Source organism: Panulirus ornatus, chromosome 46 (genome assembly GCF_036320965.1).
Source record: "Panulirus ornatus isolate Po-2019 chromosome 46, ASM3632096v1, whole genome shotgun sequence".
In the NCBI taxonomy this organism is placed as follows: domain Eukaryota; kingdom Metazoa; phylum Arthropoda; class Malacostraca; order Decapoda; family Palinuridae; genus Panulirus; species Panulirus ornatus.
The window spans coordinates 40,933,385-40,959,214 of NC_092269.1; the positions used below are offsets into that span (position 1 = coordinate 40,933,385).

General features: G+C 46.2%; 1 protein-coding gene across 3 annotated transcripts in view; it reads right to left on the minus strand.

The window, feature by feature from the left end:
- RhoGAP102A (Rho GTPase activating protein at 102A) overlaps window positions 1–25,830 on the minus strand; it is a 104,287-nt gene that overhangs the window by 75,110 nt on the left and 3,347 nt on the right. The gene's annotated exons all lie outside the window — the stretch shown is intronic.

A 25,830-nucleotide genomic window follows, 5' to 3' on the forward strand; every position in this document is an offset into this window, starting at 1 on the left:
AATCATGATGGCCGGAACCATCCTACGTCCACAGTGTCTGTAGATTACAGACGAGTGGCCTTCCAGGGAAGTACTTCATATGGCATCATAGATCATTATAGAGCACCACACATCATCATATAACACCATAGATCATTATAGAGCACCACACATCATCATATAACATCACAGATCATTATAGAGCACCACACATCATCATATAACATCACAGATCATTATAGAGCACCACACATCATCATATAACATCGCAGATCATTATAGAGCACCACACATCATCATATAACACCAGAGATCATTATAGAGCACCACACATCATCATATAACACCACAGATCATTATAGAGCACCACACATCATCATATAACACCACAAATTATCATATAGCACCATATGTCATCACAAAACACCATCGATCATCATCTAACACCACAGATTGTCTTCAAAGATGTATACATCTACCTTAAGTGCCTTCACGAGTATAGCGTGTACACATCTACCTTAAGTGCCTTCACGAGTATAACGTGTATACATCTACCTTAAGTGTCTTCACGAGTATAACGTGTATACATCTACCTTAAGTGTCTTCGCAAGTGTAAAACGTTTACAAATGTCCTCACAAGTGTAAAGTGTTTACACTAAATTGTCTTCATGAGTGCAAAGTATTTATATTTGAGCATAATTACGAGTGTAAGGGGTTTACAATTAAGCGCATCCACGAGTGTAAAGTGTTTACATTCAAGTATATTCACAAGTGTAAAGTGTTTACATTACGTGTCTGTACAAGTGAATGTAGAGTGTCTACATCAAGGCTCCTAGTTCCCATACAGTAAGAAGAGGTTTCTGTCATGTTGACTTGTAGTCAACATAATGACATGTGGATGTGGATGACTGGGAGTGTACACTGGATGTTTGGATGTGTGGATGACTGGGCATGCTGATGACTTTGCATTTGGATGACAGGGGTATATGATGACGGACATGTGGATGATTAGGCACGTAGATGACTGGAGATACGGGTGATGCGGATGCGGATGGATGAAACGTAGATGACTAAGAATGATCTGATTGAATGACGATGTGGATGACTGGGTTGTGAATGTTTTCGGATGCACAGATGGATATATGTGTGTGTGTGTGTGTGTGTGTGTGTGTGTGTGTGTGTGTGTGTGTGTGTGTGTGTGTGAAAGAGAAAGAGAGAGGTGTGGTGGGTGGGGGTGCACTTCCTCGCTAGGCACACTATTCCTGGCGCTGTGTGAGGGTCGAGGGCTGAGCCGTACAGCCAGCGGGCGGCCTCCCTCGTATACATACAACCTCACCACATAATACAGTAAGGCGGCAGGAAATACAGTAACTGTAGACGAAGGCTGAGATCCTCAGTCTGGCACTATTACTACCCAAGTGCCACGGCGGTGGGCTGGAGGGGAGAGGAACAGCATGGGGTGCCAGAGAGAGAGAGAGAGAGAGAGAGAGAGAGAGAGAGAGAGAGAGAGAGAGAGAGAGAGAGAGAGAGAGAGGGGGGGGGGTTAGAGGCACTGCTCTCTTCCTCGTGCCTCACGGCGGTGCCGGTGCCAAGTGCCAGATGCCAGCTAGGGATTATTACCTGTACCCCCCCCCCCCCCCCCCCCCCAGCAGTCTGGGTGGGAGAGCCGCTCGGTCGGTCACTCTGTTTCGTGTGGGTCCCAGGTACCTCCCCCCTCTCCCCTCCCCTCGGCCCACGATCAGCACAACACAGCAGGTTAAGCCGTATGTCCTGGGGGGGGGGGGGGGTGGCAAACAGCCCCACCCCCTCCTGACACAACCCGTACCAACCAAGAACTAGGTTCTATTTTCTATATGTCCATCATGAAAGCTAAGTATCATTAATGAGGTCAAACTGGCTTGTTCTACATTGACAACTTCCAAGTCTGGCTTGTAAATACAACCTGGATGTTCACAGAGCAGAGCATGGGTGGGTCATGAAGGTTTGTGTGCAGCATTGTGTATGTGTCAGGGATACACATCAAGGCCTGATGGTGAGCCTCCATGTGCAACACGCCGCCCGCCCGCCCGCCCCACGAGGTCCAACCCTGGTCACAGGTCCAACCCTGGTCACAGGTCCAACCCTAGTCACAGATACAACCGTGACTGCAGTCTTACCCTGGTCACAGTCTGTTTGCCTACAAGGGTCAGGTGTACACACACCTGCAGAGCCATAATCCATTTCCACTTTTTCTTTCACTGGAGACGAGGTGAGGTTGGCTCGTGCCACGTCCCTCACTACAACAACAAGAGTAAAAACATCGTACTTACACAGTTCCAGATACAGCAAGCGAAACCACTGCTGAAAATGACTTACTGAATGAACAAATAATATAATGAACTGCGTATGACTACACTACAGAGCAGACGACTCATCCATGACTTCACTACACAGCTGGCAGTGCAGACGACTCATCCATGACTTCACTACACAGCTGGCAGTGCAGACGACTCATCCATGATTTCACTACACAGCTGGAGTGCAGACGACTCATCCATGACTTCACTACACAGCTGGCAGTGCAGACGACTCATCCATGACCGAAACTCAATAAAGATCAATAAATGTAAGATACGGTGGTCAAAACGTCCGGCCAGGGAGTCCAGGTGATACAAGTGGTTATCTTCCTTTCTTACATACACTAACGGTACTCGTGAGCCAGGTTGGCTGTCTGGGTTTCATACCTATCAACTGACCGGGTCATCAAGGTCGTCATCGTCAAGCTACAACCACCGACCTGACAACCCCGTAACAACAGGTGATGATGAAGAGGAGAACTGACAACCCCGTAACAACAGGTGATGATGAAGAGGAGAACTGACAACCCCGTAACAACAGGTGATGATGAGGAGGAGAACTGACAACCCCGTAACAACAGGTGATGATGAGGAGGAGAACTGACAACCCCGTAACAACAGGTGATGATGAGGAGGAGAACTGACAACCCCGTAACAACAAGTGATGAGGAGGAGAATTCAAAGACCATTAAAGTGTGACTATGTGTGCCACGAAGGGGCGGGTCCCTGACACACCAACGGTCAATATCTTTACTGTTTCTGATGACCTGTGTGAAACTGTCTAGAATCCTGCAGGGGCGCGTGTGTGGTGACACACGCCTGGCAAGACACACACAGTCCGCCACGCACCACTTCCTGCCACACTCTCTATCTCATACATGTATCTGTGTCACTTACAGTAACCCACGCTAACACTATATACACATGGGAAACATTCACTATCTCATATAAATAAACTATATACACATGGGAAACATTCACTATCTCATATAAATAAACTATATACACATGGGAAACAATCACTATCTCATATAAATAAACTATATACACATGGGAAACATTCACTATCTCATATAAATAAACTATATACACATGGGAAACAATCACTATCTCATATAAATAAACTATATACACATGGGAAACAATCACTATCTCATATAAATAAACTATATACACATGGGAAACAATCACTATCTCATATAAATAAACTATATACACATGGGAAACAATCACTATCTCATATAGATAAACTACTATATCAAGAGAAATTTTACCTAGACACCTCTCTCTCTCTCTCTCTCTCTCTCTCTCTCTCTCTCTCTCTCTATATATATATATATATATATATATATATATATATATATATATATGCTGTGTGTCTATGTATAAGGCATTATTTACAGAATGAGACAGAAATGGTGTCAAATACTATTATCCTCACGACAATGTTATTCGTTGCCCATCCTTCTTTACATTGGTGTAGAGGCAGACTTCAGGATACTACATCAACACACAGGTAGAGACATAAGTAACTCGTGGTCAGTAAGGTTTGTGGACACAAAACCCTATCCAGGTTCACGTCATCTTGCTGGACGACCATACACAGTGAGTGAGATGCTGCGGCCACAGTCGTGCAAACCACAACTGTGGCTGCCAACCCGTCATGTGTGCCGCTGCCTCCATGAACCTCTCCTTAGTCCACTTTAGTGTGCAGCCAACCAACATGGTAACTCCTACAAACAGCCACACAGGCCAACGATAAGACCAGTAATACCACAAATCCTCGTCCGGTCTTGTGATTACAACGAGGCCTTGTTACAAGAGGTGACTGGCGAGTGACAACGTGCTCAACCTCACCTGGCATGCCAAGGTCTGGGGCCAGGAGAGGCACACCCCACCTTCCCAGTGAGTCACAATGTTCTGAAATCAGCAATATAAGTGACAAAGGTGCGAGTAAATGTGTGTATTACATGAAGGTGAGGATATATATATATATATATATATATATATTCCTTGCCCTCCTTTCACCCTCCTGCATGTTCAGGCCCCGATCACACAAAATCTTTTTCACTCCATCTTTCCACCTCCAATTTGGTCTCCCTCTTCTCCTCGTTCCCTCCACCTCCGACACATATATCCTCTTGGTCAATCTTTCCTCACTCATTCTCTCCATGTGCCCAAACCACTTCAAAACACCCTCTTCTGCTCTCTCAACCACGCTCTTTTTATTTCCACACATCTCTCTTACCCTTACGTTACTCACTCGATCAAACCACCTCACACCACACATTGTCCTCAAACATCTCATTTCCAGCACATCCATCCTCCTGTGACGTTTGTTCAGGTTGAAACAGTTGACACAGCTCAATAGTTGCCTTTATCTTACACATTAAAGACAATCTTCACAAGTTCAAAATTCATCTTATGTTTTCCCCATTTCCTCTCATTCTTATCTACTGCATCTATTGAACTTTCCTGCTGACTCTTCTTCCTTCTCCTGTGATTTCATTCACTTCCTTCCTTCCTTCCTTCCATCCTCTCGTAGCTGGAGCATGTGGCTGCTGGCATTGTCACCCCACAACATTCCTGGCCGTGTTTCCCCGCGGGACAACACAACGCCCCGCCCCGCCCCGCCCCGCCCCGCCCTAAACTGTCACAATTACGATGTGGAGCTTGGCATGCAGCCTGGGGTGCTGGTCAACCCCTCCCCCAGCTGTAACCCCTCCACCCTACCTTGCTGGGGGAGGACTCAGGTAAGAGGTAGGGTACGGACCATGCTGGTAATGCCAGTGGTGGTGGTGACTGTAGGGACGGTAACAATGGCTGCAGTTGTGGTGGCAGTTGGTGATAGTGCTGGCAGAGGTGGTGGTGGTTGCAGTGGTAGCTGTGGCAGTGGTGGTTGCAGTGGTAGCTGTGGCAGTGGGAGTTGCAGTGGTATGAGCGGTCACGGTAGCAGTAGTGGTGGTTGCACGTAGTGGTAATGGATAGCACTCTTAATAATGTTGTGGCCACTTCTGGTTGAGTAGGCAAAGATAACAATCCTCTCCCAGGAACCACGAACCCTCTTACCAGGAACCACCACCTCTTTCCTATGAACCACACCTTCTTCCGAGGAATCACAAACTTTCTTACCAGGAGCCACGGCCTCTTCACCCGACTCCAACACTTCCCCCAATCTCCACCACTATCTCTCCTACTAAACACAATGTTCCACGGTCATCACTAAGCAAGAAAGCAGCCAAAAAAACCTACCACAAGATAATGAATACAAATCCAGAGGTAGTGTAGAGGGACCAGTTATCTAGAACAGCTGTCCAGTAAAAACAAAAAAACAAAAACAAAACAAAAAAATACCCTTAAATACAAAGAAAGAATGACACGAAAAAAATATACTTTTACGACGGCGTTTGTTCTCAAGATACAAAAACACTGGGCTACAAATGGTGAGTGACCTGCCGAACACATACTGTACACACCACACCCTACCCCATAGCCCAGCCCCGCACTCTGGGGAGAGGTCGTGTGCCAAAGTACGCTTCCCACTAGCAAGACCAACCACATCGACCCCCACCCAGCACGACACATACCCTCACGATAACATACCAACAAACTGTACCTGTCGTCACATCAAAAGAGTGGGAACGAGAACGCATAGTGGAGCAGCAGTCTTGATGCAGGACAACGCTAGAACATGTCAGATGATAATAACACCACCTTGCTACACCTCCTCCACCCTTACTTCAACAACATCGTGATGGCTACACCTGCAACATCTACAGGTACACTACCCTGTGTATCCCCAGCCCCACCTCACCCAAACCCTGGGATAAAGATGTCCCCAATCCTCAACAGCCAACGAACAACATGAGGTTCTCTGGTTTCTTAATCTAATCTTGACAGTTGCAACTCCAGTACTCTTGACTCGTACGCCGCACCTGTACAATACTGGCGCACTACTTGAGCCCATCTGCTCCGTCCGTCTGACGTATGTAAGGTATACTCAATTCCCGACGTATTTTTTCAAACATCAAGAGACTCGCGACTGTCTATCAAAGGGTTTAATCACCTGTTCTGGACGCTCACGCCGATATAGCGAACAAGTGTGATTATATATATATATATATATATATATATATATATATATATATATATATATATATATATATATATATATATGTATATATATATATATATATATATATATATATATATATATATATATATATATATATATATATATATATTTTTTTTTTTTTTCATACTATTCGCCATTTCCCGCGATAGCGAGGTAGCGTTAAGAACAGAGGACTGGGCCTTTGAGGGAATATCCTCACCTGGCCCCCTTCTCTGTTCCTTCTTTTGGAAAATTAAAAAAAAACGAGAGGGGAGGATTTCCAGCCCCCCGCTCCCTTCCCTTTTAGTCGCCTTCTACGACACGCAGGGAATACGTGGGAAGTATTCTTTCTCCCCTATCCCCAGGGATAGGGGAGAAAGAATATATATATATATATATATATATATATATATATATATATATATATATATATATATATATATATATATTTTTTTTTTTTTTTTTTTTTTTTTTGCTTTGTCGCTGTCTCCCGCGTTTGCGAGGTAGCGCAAGGAAACAGACGAAAGAAATGGCCCAACCCACCCCCATACACATGTATATACATACGTCCACACACGCAAATATACATACCTACACAGCTTTCCATGGTTCACCCCAGACGCTTCACATGCCTTGATTCAATCCACTGACAGCACGTCAACCCCGGTATACCACATCGCTCCAATTCACTCTATTCCTTGCCCTCCTTTCACCCTCCTGCATGTTCAGGCCCCGATCACACAAAATCTTTTTCACTCCAGCTTTCCACCTCCAATTTGGTCTCCCTCTTCTCCTCGTTCCCTCCACCTCCGACACATATATCCTCTTGGTCAATCTTTCCTCACTCATTCTCTCCATGTGCCCAAACCATTTCAAAACACCCTCTTCTGCTCTCTCAACCACGCTCTTTTTATTTCCACACATCTCTCTTACCCTTACGTTACTTACTCGATCAAACCACCTCACACCACACATTGTCCTCAAACATCTCATTTCCAGCACATCCATCCTCCTGCGCACAACTCTATCCATAGCCCACGCCTCGCAACCATACAACATTGTTGGAACCACTATTCCTTCAAACATACCCATTTTTGCTTTCCGAGATAATGTTCTCGACTTCCACACATTCTTCAAGGCTCCCAGAATTTTCGCCCCCTCCCCCACCCTATGATCCACTTCCGCTTCCATGGTTCCATCCGCTGCCAGATCCACTCCCAGATATCTAAAACACTTCACTTCCTCCAGTTTTTCTCCATTCAAACTCACCTCCCAATTGACTTGACCCTCAACCCTACTGTACCTAATAACCTTGCTCTTATTCACATTTACTCTTAACTTTCTTCTTTCAGACACTTTACCAAACTCAGTCACCAGCTTCTGCAGTTTCTCACATGAATCAGCCACCAGCGCTGTATCATCAGCGAACAACAACTGACTCACTTCCCAAGCTCTCTCATATATATATATATATATATATATATATATATATATATATATATATATATATATATATATATATATATATAAGCCTATACACGTACATATACATACAAATACACATACATATATACACATGTACATATTCATACTTGCTTGCCTTCATCCATTCCTGGCGGTAACCCCTTCTATAGGAAACAGCATCGCTATCCCCTGTTTCAGCGAGGCAGCGCCAGGAAGACAGACAACAAAGGCCACATTCGTTCACACTCAGTCTCTAGCTGTCATGTAATAATGCACCGAAACCACAGGTCCCTTTCCACATCCAGGGCCCACAGAACTTTCCATGGTTTACCCCAGACGTTTCATTGGTTGATGGCAGTCTGGGCTAAGATGACGAGGTCGGGAGGGTCACCTGTACCTACCATCATAGCCTTGATGAAACACAGTACCACACTAAGAACACCTACACTACACACTCACACATCCAGTGTACCACGCCTGGCACGGTGCTTCACCACATCAGTACCACACTACCCTGGTACGACGGTACGACGCTTCAGCACGACGGAGCGACCCGTAAGGATGACGGTACAACCCTGAGGTCAGACCCTTCAGTAATATTCCGTCTTTGTCCAGGTGCTTTCACGACCTGGAACAGACGAAGTAACTGGAAAGTTTTAAAATTTCACCTCATCACTGGCGACGTAAGAGCTGGACACAGAAGTTGGTGTCCAAGTTACGTAGCCTGAGAAGCATCGGCTTCGCGACTACACGAAACAATAAACTGCTCAGGAAGAAACTCGAGGTAGAGAGTGTGGGTGGTGGTGGTGTGTGTACATACGGCAGCACGCACGCAAGCACGCACGGAGGGTCAACAACCACGTCATGGGACCTTCATGGGAGGCCTCTGTTGCCCTTACCGCGCTGCCTCCCAGACCACAACAGTGTGCGGGCCAGGCTGCTCATATAATGTCACTGTTGAGTAACCCAGAAAAAGTGAGTTGGCTCAAGGCTGAGAAGCAGGAAAACCTGGTGAACGATGATGAAGGTAATGATGAGAAAACAGTGTCGTCAGCTGCGTCTCTCTCCCTCTCTGATGACTCAAGTCTTCATGATGAATGTGAATAAGTTTTGCAGTTCCTCCATAATATGTAGAATTTAACGACACAAAACAAAACTGAAATATAATCACATTACCAACACAGGATTTCCTTGTAAGATATCTAATCAAATAAATCAAATAATCGCAAGACCCCTTTTATGTGGCTCCTGCAGCTTCAAGGCTGCACTCCATGCAGAAGCTGGGAAATGATGGATTCCTTTCAAACAAGAACTTCCTAGATGAGACTAGGTAGTACAGTTTGCAAGAAATGGATGAGTGATACATTCATATATAAAACTTGACTTTGTAGACTAACGTCATGAATCATTCATGCGTACAACACCTGCCTTTGAACTGTTTTTTAAAGGTCAGGTCAAAGGGCAAGCCATCATAATCCAAGGAAGTACATCGCACCATCGTGCATAAAGGTCATAAGGTCGTGCCCAAGGATCGTATCGTCGTACTAAAGATAAGGGAAAGTGTATCACAACCTGACGTGCCGCGTCACACTGCGGAAGGTATACAGCTACTACACACACACGACACTCACTGAGAAAGAAGAATCACACACACACACACACACACACACACACACACACACACACACATGGAGTCTCATCATGTGGACCTCATTCGCAATTTGGCAAGAAACTACTGCACCATCATCGCCACCGGCACCTCCTGCCAACACTGATCCCTCGTCCCCGAGTTTCACTTCGGCACTACTATCACATCAAGGCCATCCCGGCTGGTACAGACCTAACCACTTTCAACACAACATCGTATGTATGTATGTATGTATGTATGTATGTATATATGTGTGTTAATGTTTATAAAAAGATTGTATATCTGATACATTTTCTAATATTACTGACCACCCACTGCTTTTCCTAAATGTATTTCCTATAAACATTTTCAGCTTTTGGCCACGTAATCCATCCAAGAGATCTGATATTGTTATCATTGTTGTTACTGTTGTTGTTATTATTATTATTATCATCATTATTATTATTAGTATTATTATTATTATTATTATTATTATCATTATTATTATTATTATTATCATCATTATCATCATTTTCATTATTATTATTATTATCATTATTATCATTATCATTATTATTATCTGCATTATTATTATTATCATTATCATTACTATTATTACCACACATACAGAAACGTAAATAAACACACCTATAGATATCAGAAAAAAAAAATCCAGGATTACAGACACAGAGACATTCACACCAGCACACGACACACACATATGAACCCCAAAACACGGAGAAGAGTCAGGGTGGGGGGGGTGGGGGTGGAGGTGGAGGTGGAGGGGGGCCTCTCTCAGCGAGCATCATCATCATCAGGGAAGACGGACGGATGATGCCACTTCCGGGGTGCCACGTGGCCCGCTACCCTCACACCCTTCACCTCACAACTACCCCATTCCCTGTACTCCTCCATTACCCCTTCCCTTAATATCCCATCACAACCCCCTCCTCTGTACACCACTACCCCTACCTTGAATCCCGCCACTACTCCCTCCCCCTGCACCCCATCATTACACACCATCACCATACTTTCTCTCCCCCCCCCCACGCTCCACCTCCTCCCTGCCTCACTTACCTTCCACCATGGTATATCACCCCACCCCACCCAGCTGACCCCCTCCCCTTTCCCCACATCCACTCTCCACTTAGCGCTGATTTCCAAACGGAAATAACTAGATGCTTGTGTCAGGTCCACGTCGATCCTGGGATGACCACGTAGCAGGCCAGACACTCAGTGTCCAGGTCAGTTCCTGAGTTAGAGAACTGAGTTCTGGGTGGAGGTCAACGTTCGGGTGTAAGTGTGTCTTACTGGCAGCCGCTGTACCATGATAGTCAGCGTCGGGACCTCACCTTGAACGTGTCGGGGTAACAGTGTCGGAGCTACGCTGCCTGTGCTATACTCTCCAGCACCAGCACTACTGTGTGGGAGACAATGTTACGGTCACACGGCTGGCGGGAGTCACAGCGCCGTGGCTCACACAACAGGAGCCACAGTGAGGGGAGTTACACAGCAGTGGCGGGTTGAGGGAAGGATAGCCAGTGTAGACGGTGTGTGGCGGGCCTTAGTACTGCTCCCTGTGCCACAAGGTACACACGACGCCCTTGTGTTTACCAAGAACCTCGCCCACCTTCTCTCGTATAGCCGGATGCTCACGGCGGGAGGCCATGACTCAGTCATCACGAACGTAATCTTCCCCAAACGTTCACAAGCACAGAGCCAGCGATAACTTCCCGGTCAACGTATAAGAATTAGGCTTGTGTTAATTGTTATGGCCGGTGTGTGTGTGTGTGTGTGTGTGTGTGTGTGTGTGTGTGTGTGTTGCATGACCGCCGGCGGAGGAAGGTAAACACAAGGCGTCAGAGTGAGCAAAAATAACCCATCAATAACAGGCACTGGCACTATGACCAGGCACCAACAGGCGCTTCTTCCCGTGATGTGCCCAGCTGCTGCACGTTGTACTCCACGCATGATGCGTGCCACCAGGCGCTGTACTCAGTATCAGAATGATGTACTTCTCATTACACCGTTGCGATGGTAAAAATAACAGGACACGGACGGTAGAACACTTATGTTACAAGGCGACTATTCACGTTACGAAGCTCTGTGTGAGAGAGACTATGATGATGTGAAGATGTACGAGCTGCACTGAACGTGACAACATACAGTGCTTCTTTATAAGGACATCGTAAGCATAATGATTTACAGGCAAGACTAATAATAAATTTCAAGATACAGCCTTTTGAAGGTTGCAATAATATAAATGTGTGGGACATGACAATACTTTCCACTTTGTCTTGGAAAACTCATGAAATGAACATGAGAAATTCTGCTTCCTATGCCATGCGTCTTGGATGTTTTACACGAGACGTTCTCGTGTTCTTATAGTGAGCAGTTTCTCATTATCCACAGTGGGTGGCGCCACGTCCACCCTCCCAGGTAATACTACTCACATTTCTGTGGAAGTTCTTCTTCCATGTCTCCGTTAAGTCGTAGTGATAACAAAACCTTGAGCCTTATTATATCTCCGAATACCACTTCCCTTCATTCACCTCTCTCTATCCGATGTGATGTTCCTTCCCTTTCTCTTTCCTCCAGGTACCATTTCGGGCACTGCTCTCGTGAGCCATCTGCGTGTCCGAACCCTTATGACCTAGACTAGCGGCACGTGTCTGGCTGCAGCTTCTCCCTGGAGACCAACCACACGAGCATGGACCACTGTAACACCTTCCCCCATATACTGCCACTCCACAATCTCTTCCAACTTTATCATTACTCTCTCCCTCTAAGAGTCCAGTTCACAAACACCTGAGAAAAACACAAATTCTCCTTGCATTCTTCTTCATTCTTCCTGCATTCTTCTTTCTTCACATTACCAGCAATTTTTCTTTCTACAATCCTTTTATTTAACCTTTCATCCTAGATGATCACGATGGCATGACCTTTGGCTTGACCCTGGCAGTACTGTCGTAGACGAGAATACAGATGTGATGACCTTTCCCACAGTGTGGTTTGGAAAGACACCTTAGTTATATGATGTGTGTGCATCATATGACATATGGCATGCATCCGTCACATGACAAGCGGCACGTATGACATATAGCATGCATCCGTCACATGACAAGTGGCACGGATGACATATAGCATGCATCCGTCACATGACAAGTGGCACGGATGACATATAGCATGCATCCGTCATATGACAAGTGGCACGGATGACATATAGCATGCATCCGTCACATGACAAGTGGCACGTATGACATATAGCATGCATCCGTCACATGACAAGTGGCACGTATGACATATAGCATGCATCCGTCACATGACAAGTGGCACGTATGACATATAGCATGCATCCGTCACATGAGAAGTGGCACAGATGACATATAGCATGCATCCGTCACATGACAAGGGGAACGTATGACATATAGCATGCATCCGTCACATGACAAGTGGCACGTATGACATATAGCATGCATCCGTCACATGACAAGCGGCACGGATGACATATAGCATGCATCCGTCACATGACAAGTGGCACGGATGACATATAGCATGCATCCGTCACATGACAAGTGGCATGTATGACATATAGCATGCATCCGTCACATGACAAGTGGCACGTATGACATATAGCATGCATCCGTCACATGACAAGTGGCACGTATGACATATAGCATGCATCCGTCACATGACAAGTGGCACGGATGACATATAGCATGCATCCGTCACATGACAAGTGGCACGGATGACATATAGCATGCATCCGTCACATGACAAGTGGCACGTATGACATATAGCATGCATCCGTCACATGACAAGTGGCACGTATGACATATAGCATGCATCCGTCACATGACAAGTGGCACGTATGACATATAGCATGCATCCGTCACATGACAAGTGGCATGTATGACATATAGCATGCATCCGTCACATGACAAGTGGCACGGATGACATATAGCATGCATCCGTCACATGACAAGTGGCACGTATGACATATAGCATGCATCCGTCACATGACAAGTGGCATGCATGACAGACTGCATGTGTCACATGAAAAGCAGTATGTATGACAGGCTGTCTGTATATGATAAATGGCTTGTATGACAGGCTAGTTGTCACATGGCAAGTGGCATATATGACAAGTTGCCTTATCATCTGAAAAGTGGCTTGTATGACAGGTTGTATGTGTCACATGACAAGTAACATAATGAAAAATGGTATGAATTCCTGGAATAATGTGCCACACTATGTGTCCACAAAGCCGTAAGTGTTGGCGGGGTGTCAGGCCAGAGGCAGTGTTGGCAGGGTGTCTGGCAAGGGGAAGTGCTGGCAGGGTGTCGGGCCAGGGTGAGTGTTGGCGGGATGCAAAGCTGATGTTAGGGGCAGTGCTGGCAGGGTGTCAGGCCAGGGGTAATGTTGGCAGGGTGTCAAGCTTGTGGCAATGTTGGCAGTTCATATGATATATGGAAGATATTCTTCGTGCGTTCGTTGGTTGGTTTTCAATTTCTATCATAGCTACACACACACACACACACACACACACACACACACACACACACACACACACACACACACACACACACACACGCACACACACACAAACATACAGTTAACATGGCTGACTATGATTCACGCAAGGGGCCCCCTGCTTCGAGTCCTGGGAGCGGAAGTGGCCTACAGCGAATCCCAATGGTTCATCCTCCCCTTGCGGCTGGTCGAAAAAAAAGGTATCTGGCTCAGGCTGGGTGAGTGAATGTTTGTATATAAACATACGAGTAAAGACACGGTAAATATATATACAAGGTTAAGAGACGAGGTAACACAAGTGTAAAACTCTCTCCCGTAACACACAGATGATAGTAATTACAAATAAAACTACAACTCACACTCACACACACATTACGAGAGCAATCTATAACATCTATGACCTTCACAGTCAACGTCTTGATTCTGGTTCCTCCTGGGGAAGACCCCGAGGCTGGCATGAGTGTTCCTCTCGTCATGTATAACCAGACCCTCATGGCGGAGGTGTCTGGCTAACGTTACGAGGTAACACAGTCACGGCGGAGGTGTCTGGCTAACGTTACGAGGTAACACAGTCACGGCGGAGGTGTCTGGCTAACGTTACGAGGTAACACAGTCACGGCGGAGGTGTCTGGCTAACGTTACGAGGTAACACAGTCACGGCGGAGGTGTCTGGCTAACGTTACGAGGTAACACAGTCACGGCGGAGGTGTCTGGCTAACGTTACGAGGTAACACCAGGTCGACGGCGGAGGTGCGTCTTGGCTAACGTTACTGTGTAGTTTGTTATGAGGTAACACAGTCACGGGCGGAGGTCGTCTGGCTAACGTTTCTGTGTAGTTTTTGTTATGAGGTAACACAGTCACGGCAGAGGTGTCTGGCTAACGTTACTGTGTAGTTTGTTATGAGGTAACACAGTCACGGCAGAGGTGTCTGGCTAACGTTACTGTGTAGTTTGTTATGGGGTAACACAGTCACGGCGGAGGTGTCTGGCTAACGTTACTGTGTAGTTTGTTATGAGGTAACACAGTCACGGCAGAGGTGTCTGGCTAACGTTACTGTGTAGTTTGTTATGAGGTAACACAGTCAAGGGTTGTGACCGGCTGCTGTGGCAACAGTCCATCAGCGTTCACCAGTCGGCAAAGCAGTTCTCTACAATGACTGGTCACGAACCCCGAGCTTCAACATTCTGCTTGAAGAAAAGACGAGCCCAACACAAGATGGCCAACACCCTCAACTTGGCAGCTGGTGAGAAAAGTTCTTATAGAATTCAGATCTTGAGGGAACGTTGGCAAAGTGCTCACGGTGATTTCATGTTTCATTATACACTTCTACGTGACTGCAAACGCAGGTGTTCTCTTTGTGTTCAGGGTGTGGTTCACGAAGTCTCCCGGCGACTCTACTGCAGTGTTTACGGACGTTGTCGCCCTGAGCCAGGAAGGCCACAATGACTTATAGGATATACTCCTGCAGGAGGCCACAAGATCTCATAAGATCCACAAAATACCAAATCTTTCAAGAGGCTGAACGTAATTCATCGAATGTGAGGCCTCTAGCAGCAGAGGATGGACCTTACTCGACCCACCGAATGACATGACCAGCAACATAAACAGGCAGCTAAAGGATTCTCGCCCTTCCCTCTCCTTTTCCTTGCAAGAAGGCCATGGAATTACTATGAGGTCAGGTAAGGTCTTAAGCTAACAATAAGACCCAGGACTTTCGTACGTAGTTACCTCATATGGCACACGAACCACTGACTGACCGATAAGACTCGATGACATAAGCGCGTACATAAAAGAAAACATGAGCGTGTAAGTAGAGGACATAAACGTGTACATGACTGGAGACATGGCCGTGTAAGTGGACGACCTATTTCTGTAAGTAGAAGACGACATAAATTTGTACCAAGACGACGGCACGGCACGAGCGTGTGAGTAAAGGTGTGTACCTAAAAAAAATTAAGGAAAACAAAAGGACAGCGAAGAACTCGGCGTCCCGAATGGTGGCTTAGGACGGGGCAAGCTGCCTGCTGCCCCATGTAGGGAGAGAGAGAGAGAGAGAGAGAGAGAGAGAGAGAGAGAGAGAGAGAGAGAGAGAGAGAGAGAGAGAGAGAGAGAGAGAGAGAGACTGACGGTAATAATCTGGCACCACAATCGTGGTGATGCCACAGATCATTACAGAGACAGACCAACCATCATCATCATCAGCAACCCTCTCGTCCCAGTATTCATTGCACGTCACTCGTGGTTTTGGAGTGAGTGTGTACACGTCACCCGCACAGCACGTCACATGACCAAGTGCATCGCCCCAAGACACGTCCCCGCTGGCTGGCCTCGAGGTCTCCAGTAATTAGCTTTCTCATTGAACCAGATCAAACTGATACTCACAACAGAAATAGATACAACAATAAAAGATAGTTAATTTCTTCCGCAAAACAGGTGTCCAGAGCCGTAAAAGGCTTCAAAAGGATACTGAATAATGAATTCAGGTTCAGTTGTTGATTCGAACGGCAGGTGAAGAATTCTGGTAGAGATGTTGATTCGAAGCTGGTTCACACGATCCTCCGGTAGTTCCACGAACACCTAATTCCCGAAAGGCTCTGTCCATAACTCCCGACCCCCCCCCCCCCCCCCCCCCCACACACACACACACACACACACACCAACGCACAAACACACACACACACACGACTCGAGGTATATAAAGCACACAAGAAGTGAATGCAAATTCTGTGGTGGATCACAGACGCTTCAATCAACATGACCTGAACCTTTCATTTCGGTACGATAATGATGGGGTTCGCCGATGAGGGTTATCCTGTTTGTTTGTTTGTTTTTTATTCAATAAATCATAGGAAAGAGACTGGGCCAAGGAGGCAGTGGTGACGTGGCTCCTGCTAACTTGGCTTCCCTCGTGACTACCACCTTGGGGAAGGGGCGAGGCGAGGCGAGCAGGTAGGGGGAGGTGGCTAGGGTAAAGTCGAGGAGGTGGAAGAAGAGGAGGACGGGGAGGAGAATGAAGAAAAAGAATATAAGAATAAGGAGTGGAGGGTGATAAGTGGGGAGCGAAGATGAAGACAGAAGTGAGGATAAGAGTACGTAGAGTTAAGATACAAGAGAAGATAAATATTTTTACTCTAAATCTCTCCTGCAAATCAGTTATTGGGACAATGTGACAGGAGACACAACCATCTGACTGCAGTCAGAGCTCCTCTCATATTGCCCAAGTTTCCTCTCAATATAAGACCAGGAAACAACACATTCTCCCGCCTTCCTGGCACATAACTCTCCCTGACATTACCATACGTAATGTTCCACCAAAGAAACCAAATCCTCACAATCTTCACCTTCCAACACTTGACCAGACCAGCGCTCCTCAACATATACATAAACCAAGGATTGAAAAATACCGTAACCCTGTGTAGTGCTACTGACGCCTCTCTCAGCTCTGCCAGTGTGAAGGCTGGAAGTGATGATTCAGCCTACGCCTGACGAAGAATCTTTGTGACCTCTGTAATCATTTTCCACCAACGATCACCGGATGGAAATAGGGTGGTGTGATGGGGAGGAGATAGGCTGATGGAAGTGGGGGGAGGGGATTGAAGGCCTTCCCCTCCCCCCTGTTCCCCGGTACACTGATGATAGTGACGGTGATGATGATGATGATGATTGGTGATAATGATGATGACTAGATGGTGAGAGGTAATCACAATTCCGTCCGCTCTTACTGTTGGTCTCTCATAACACACGTTGTTTCGCTGTTTCCCATCCAAGTAGTCCGACCTGAGGCGCTCATGTCGAGTCCATTTTCATTTTTTTTTTTTGCCCTTCTGTTCCACGTGAGTCAATATGCAGAGCGTACTTGGTAGACACTAAAAATGCTCTGTTTTGTCTTCCGCGTCCACACGCACGTGTTCCTAAGAGAGAAATGAACCAGAGTAACACAGAAAATGATGTTGACACCCACGGCAAGTGGCTGGGGCCGCACGCCACCTTGTTCCAGACGCCCCGACACGTAAATATTTAGCGGCAGGGCGCACTCTGACCAGGGAGAGGGGCAGACTACTGCCGGCTCACACCGGGGGTACCCGGAGTGTGGGTGAGGGCGGGAAAACGAACCCCCCAAGCCCATTCGCCGGATGAGGCAGGGCAGGATGTTGCCCCTCCCCGGCACCCTGGGCCAATAACACGTGTAACCACGTCCCAGTGTGCGTTGCTCTACTGGGCCAGCCACGCACACCACCAACCACTGTGTACATCTACTGGTGTGATCTCTACCTTTCTGCAGGACTAGTGCAAATAATAGTGTGTACCCGGGACCGTCTATACATATGGGTCTCATCCCCCATTATCGCCATAATAAGTAATAATTTGTATCGTATACACCTATGAGAGCGATCTCTGGGCTAATGACGCTATGTAAATAAAAACTGATCTCTCAATACCTCCAGGACTCGGAATACATTCCCAACGCAAGAATATCATCCTAAATATCATCAAAAATGTTTAACTAAAGTACTGTTGGTCTCTCATAACGCTACAAAATGTTCATATTTCTGCTTAAAATTGAATGTCCACGTATCTACTTACTGTTCAAAACGATTCCCGTTTTTTCAGACTACGTTTTAAAAACACGTTAAGTTTCCATTCATGTCTGGCTACACACGAATCCTGAAGATACTTAGTCTTCACCTTCACTTCATCGGTACGTACACACTTATTATTCGTCGGTACGTACACACTTATTATTCGTCGGTACGTACACACTTATTATACGTCGGTACGTACACACTTATTATACGTCGGTACGTACACACTTATTATACGTCGGTACGTACACACTTATTATACGTCGGTACGTACACACTTATTATTCATGGGGAAACGTGTGTAAGAACGACACCAAGACTCTAGCTCACAGGTCATGATCCAAAGCGAGAGGCACATGTCTGGGGAGGCAAAGCTTAACATACATCATCCTCTGAAACTTTTCGGGTCACTTTCCCGTTGAAGTCTTTCCTGGTGACTCCCTCCCTGCCGTAGGTCGGAACACAGGCCCACCATGGGTACAACCCAAGATCTGAATGATAAAACATATGAGCTTTGGATGTTTACAAGTCATTGTGTGTAAAGTTTACAGAAGCCGCAACGTATGTGGCGGGAGGGAGAAGGTTTCAAGGACAGTCTGCCCCACACAGGGAGATATACTGCCTGAAGTATGGTGGTACACATGTGTACCGTGCGTACACCAGGTACCTGTACCACCTGCTCTATAGGGTACACCAGGTGCATATACCGGCGGCTGTACCATAGAGTATGAGCCACATGTGTAACGTGACCACAAAGGCTTCCAATGATTTTCGACCGGGAGGAGGTCTCTTGTAGTGTCATCCCCGTGCTTATCCAGACGCGAGATTTCCAGGCTGGCGTAGATGGCCAACGTGTGAGGGGCTACCCTACACATAGCACGTTCTAACATGTGATAGCTCGCCCTTATCTACAGCACTAATACCTAGGGTTAAGGCCCTGTCTTCGCCAGGTTATATGTGCGTCTACTCATAGACCTACAGCTCAGGCAAAGTGCCGTTAGGGCCATGTCTTCACCTGCCTGTACATGAGAGAACGTACAGGAGAGCCCGTCAGCCTGGCGCTATTTATAGTGCTGCCCCAGAAGACGAGATGCGAGTTGACAGCTGTAAACTGTATGGTCAGGTGCTGCAGTACCCGCCATACCACATATGAGGAGAGAGAGAGAGAGAGAGAGAGAGAGAGAGAGAGAGAGAGAGAGAGAGAGAGAGAGAGAGAGAGAGAGAGAGAATAAAGATGATTGTTACTCCTAACTTAAGTAATACAGGAAAAATAATGATAATGATAAAAATATACGTCCATAGCCAAACAAGACAAACAAAAAATGTTGTGCTGCCGTACAGAATGTTCTTCCGGCAACACGATCATAACTGGCAGCCTCCATCAGCAGCGGTGGTAGCCCAGTCATACACACACCACTTGCCACTCACCAGCTGAGAGAGCATCACGCCCGCCGCCAGTCAACACATGTAGCCAGTCCTCTGTTTGATAACTGCCGTATTTTGAGAGGGTTAAGGTATCACTGTGACGCCTTCATTAAACCCTCCAGGTATTTATGTCTAGGGCTCTGCAGACCAAAATGACAGAATTACCTAAGGACCATCCTGATTTATCTCGGCAATCGACGCTAAAGGACCTCACCCTAAGCCGTCCGATGAAAGAATCATATTTTATTAATACATTGTTATTCTGACCTCTGTATATACGTGGAGGGATGAGCTAGAAACAACGGCGTAAGGTATCTCCCTTGCAAGGCCGGCCATGTTGCTATTAGCCAGACGAAGGACAAGCCCCTCGCGTCACGCCGGGACCAACAAATGAGCTCACGCCACGTCACGTGTGTATACGGAGCCCCTGACGCTGATTGGTGGGGTACACCCGGCATTCTTGTGTCGTGACCTGGACTATAACACAACACGCGCCCTGGTTTTTACCCGAGGAAGGGAAGTGCGTGGTAGGTGGGAAGGCAGCGGTTACGGATGGTTATGGTAGAAGTGAGTGGTTGTGGAGGTAAGTGGTCATTGTAAGGGGAGGGGTAAGTGAGGTGTGGTATCGGTAGGTGGGTGGTAGTAATTTTAGCTACATGGTAGGCGAAAGACCTTGAGGAAAGTAACTCACTAACATAGTTCAGATGGGAGGTGGGCCTACATGTACCTGGATGCACTGGGAGGGAAGTGGTAGGTGGGTGAAAGGTTCCTGACAGTGGCTGATACGTTAGAAAAACCACTAAGGCATAAGAAAGAGACGGATTGACCGATTGCAAATGGATGCCATGGATGGAAGAGAGAGAGAGAGAGAGAGAGAGAGAGAGAGAGAGAGAGAGAGAGAGAGAGAGAGAGAGAGAGAGAGAGAGAGAGAGAGAATTCCCTAAACCACATACGATAGATAAACCATGATAACTGTTAATTAGTGTCTAATTGTGTATGTCAGGTATGAATGTAAAGAACCACTACTACTGCTAAACCTGACATTGGGCCATCCCTCCTGGTGACAAGCCTAAAGTTTTCACACTAGACAGTGGGTGTTACACGGTGTCTCGGGGGTGTCTTAAACCACACTCTGCAGACGGTTGAAGCCATCTGAACGAACCAGTTCCAAGCCCAGGGGCTCTGAGACTGAGCCAGCTTGATCTCATTAGCACCCATCAAGTTCTACAAGTGAGGAATATTTCCTCACGAAGACTTGGGTATGCAATCCAGCCACTCTCGACCTACCCACTCCATCATAACACGTACTTCAACCGACAATGATCCAGATACGTCAAGAGGCTTAAGGTTCAGGGTCCACTGGACCAAACATGCAGCACAACTCACGAAGGATTATGATTGTTTACAATATCAATTTACCATGAGAGAAATATAGAGTTACCAAAACAAGATAGATTAATTTCAGAAAAACATGAAAATCAACAAAACAGGTAAGTTTCACCAGAGGAAAACTAGATAATAACAGCAATTTACCCCAGTCTCATTTAAAGTGAAACATGTACACCACTTATGGTTGTTACTTTCATCCTTAAACGGTTCATGTCAACATAAATAAGCCAGTTTCACCTGAGAACGACAACATGAAATCACCAAAATAGGAGTTTGAAGAGAGAAACATGAGTCACCACAAATACGTCGGATTCCTCTGCCCGTCCTGCCTTAGCAGCAGCCGGTGAGCACCACGCGCTCCAACTCTTACATGAAATTCTCCAGAAATTGTAAACGACTGGCAGGTATAGTGAGCAACCTGCACATTACGTAAACGACCAGTTGAGATAGTATAGTTTCGGTGTACCAGCCAGCAAGGTTGAGCAGATGTAGAAAATGGCAAATTAATCTAAAGAATACGAAAACCCCTTTAACCTAGACATGGTTTCCACACACACACACACACACACACACACACACACACACACACACACACACACAAGCCAAAGCCAGGTATTCATCTATCGACCAGCCCGGAAGAGAGGATGAAGAGGTGGGTTTGGTGTGGGAAATGCCGCGCCCAGAATTCGTTCACGGGCGATGATCTTGGGCATGCATGAGTCATGTATAGAACAGTGCCATACTGACCAACCTTTACGAACGGTTTTCCCCAGTAATCCATGTGTTCCTGTGTCCACTCTACATGTGTCTTTACCACGGCAAAACCAAGAATGATTCAAGGAAAAAAAAGAAGTGTTACCTTCAAGTGGCTCCTTACCTTACCCTACCTTACGTAAGGTAAGGTAAGGTAAGGTAAGGCGTGTCTCTGAATACCTTTACACGTGGCCAACTTTCCCCTGAAGAGCATCGCCAGATGAGTCTTTTTCTCCTGTAAAGTTTGTATAGCAGCACATCTCAACCTTCTTATACTATGTTTCTCACAGGCCCTCATGACTGCCACCTTCTCTGTTATCTTAACAAAGTGGAGGACAATCTGTTATCCTAGCGCAGTGAAGGACCATCTGTTATCTTCACTAAGTGGGTACCTTCTGTTATCATGGGGACCTATGCTGTCTTGACACAGTGGGGAAACCTTCTGTTATCTTGACGCATTGGGATCTATTATCTTGAGGCACTCGGGTGCCTTTGTTATCTTGACAGAGTGGGAACCTTCTTTGTCATTTTGATGCACCGGGGACCTTCAGTTATCTTGTCGCAGTGGGGAACTTTCGCTATGTTGACGCAGTGGGAAACTTTCGCTATGTTGACGCAGTGGGAAACTTCTACTATCTTGAGCAGTTTTCAAACTGCTATGACCACCAAACCACCAGCCATGGATGACAAAGAAAACAACATTAAGTATACTAACGTTGGATAAACATGGTGAGAGTCATCATTTAAAGAGCTACACAGTACTGTGCATGAACCACTTCAAACAAGGTGAGGGTCGCTACTAACAGAACGACAGAAAACTGATAAACCAGTTTATAACATGAGGCATCAGAAAACTGATAAACCAGTTTATAACATGAGAGGCATCAGAAAACAAAACGATTATAAATCAGTTTGGAAAATAAATCAGTTTAACACTTGCCTTTACACAACGCATGAAGTTCCTGGGTAAAAGAGAGAGGAAGGACAGACGCTCAATGGTTAGCACGATTCTCAAAGGCCATAATGACAGACAATCAGGGAAAGCGGAAGAAAGAAGCATGAAGCTGATTGGCTGAACCATGTCACACACACACACACACACACACACACACACACGAAGACCACTTCAGCATACACCCGAGACAATGGCCTGCGCTCTGATTCCTCAACATTAACTTGAATGAGTACCAGAGAGAGGAAGGGGCACTCCACACACGGTCCTGAGGCACCCTCACACACGGCACCATAACACTGTACATACACTACGGTACACTGGAACATCTGTGCCAAGCATCTTCAGCTTTCACCATGTGTGGCAACGCTATACACGTCTGGAAGTCGCCACTACCGACGTCATCACACGCAAGGAACTGAACCCACGTCATCAACTCTCACAACCTGGATAGCCTGTCTTCAGGACCACTTCACATGAACAGCCTCTAATCAACACAGAATCTTGAGGCGTTCCATGCAGTCCTGTACTCCAACAAGAACACAACCATTTCCATCGAAAGATTGAACTCCTTAAGTGCAATGATAAACCCTTCATTTCCGTAAAGTTCCCTGACTAGTATAATGACCCATTAAGATAATGACTTCAACATTAGAACCACATCTAAATCATTTCACTATACAGTATAATGAGACCCTAATGTGCTACGATTTAACTGTCAACAATGATAAAGGAACTCCTCCAATACGATACTGTAAACATTCTTGTAAACAGGAAAATAACATGTTGACCTTGACTGAAGTGCTACGAAGTATGTCATTACCATCTTATGATTTGAAGAATCTGCTACAGAAAATGATCATCAGGTCTTGCATGGATGAAAGGGGTTCCTAAAGGTCATTTCATACATGCCAGCGACGTGTTAGTGCCGTTCAATTCATCTGTGTCGGTGATCAAAAATATCATTACTTTGGCTGAGGCAATCAGGCATGGTGAACGGCGTCTGCGGCGTTGGTTCGTACTTCATCGGTCAGTGTCAGTGGCGTATCCTCACCGTAAAGTTGTACATGATCATCGACAACGATATTTTTGGTATTTCACGAACGAGTATTGTAGTGTGGCTGGCCTATAGTTTGTGTGAGTTTTGTAAACAAAAATAAATGACAAACAACTAATTGTTCTTGATTCAAAATATCCAAAATATATGGACAACAGTTTCAAACTCAATATTTGGAATAAGACAGGACAAGAACTGAAAACAGATGGTAAGTACTTTTTAAGTAATTAATATTCTGATTACACATATTGAAATGTAAACATTATTTCCATCATCCATTAATTCCTTGTACAGGGTAGCCAACTTTCCTTCACTTTATCTCTTCTTCCTGAGCCTCATGTAGTAACCACTTCCTTATTTTCACCTGATGCTCGTCCTCTTCCTCTTCATTCAAAATTTATGGCAATCATTGCCAATGTCGTCTGCAAGCTTTGCCATTTCGCAAGTTACTGGCTTCAAACTGTACGGATAAGTGTGCACAGGCGTCACTGATGCATCGCGTATGTCACCGACACTAAACTCACACGTCACTTAATATATGTGAATTGACCTTTAGGCTACCTGCAAGACGTCCTCGTAGCATGAAGGGTGGAGGGGGAGTCTTAAGCTATCTACACGGAACCCTCGTAGCCTGAAGGGCGGTGGGGGAGCCTTAGGCTACCTGCAAGACGCCCTCGTAGCCTGATGGGGTGACGGGGCAAGGCGCCTTTAGAGCCAGGCAGCTCAAGGGCGCGACTGAGTAAGGCCGGAAGGATGTAAAAGTATTTGTAGCCCAGCCAGCAGTGAAGAGGTACTTGAACAATCCGGGCTCTGTGCTGCCAACTGGGCCAGTCAGCGTACTGGAACAGCTAGTGTGGGGAGAGGCTCGTGGATAATGAGGTGGCAACGGGGACGAGATGAAGTGGGTTAATGCTAATAGTGAGGCAAGAGGTGCGCTGGAGCAAGTGGTGCGGTGGGTGGTAAAGTAAGTGTAGCGGGGCAAGTGGCATGGTGAGGCAAGTGGTGTAGTGAAGCAGTAGGCTTATTGGGACAGGTGATGTGGTGAAGCAGGTGGTGTGGCGGGACAGGTGATGTGGTGAAGCAGCAGGTGGTGTGGCGGGACAGGTGGCGTGGTGGGGCGTTTAGTGTTGTGGGGCAGGTCGGACTGTCACTAGTTCGTGTTGTGGTGAGTCAGGCTGTGGTACTTCCGGTACTGTTATTTCTCTGAGAACCACGTAAGTGGATATTACGTGGATAGGTAGCTGTGAGTCAGGTATGAAGTGGTAGGTGACTGAGTCAGGTTTCGGTGGGAAAGGGGTTGTAATCAGATCCTGTGGATGCAATGAAAAAAAAAAAAAGATAGTCAAAAGGAACAAGATTCAACCGTGGGTTGACAATGGGTATGTTGGGTAGCAGGTAGTGTACTGGTGGCCAGTGGAAAAGCAGCAGGTGGGGTGGTCACCTGCCAATGGGCAGGAGCAACTCCTGACCTCACGCCACAAACTTAACGCTACAAGATGACCACGACGTACTTAAAAAGGTTCGTCGTACGTACGTGCAGAATTTGTGGCGGCAGATGGTCTCGTGGTAAAGGACACTATCTCGTAACATAGGGACTTAGATGGTCATTAAGACCAA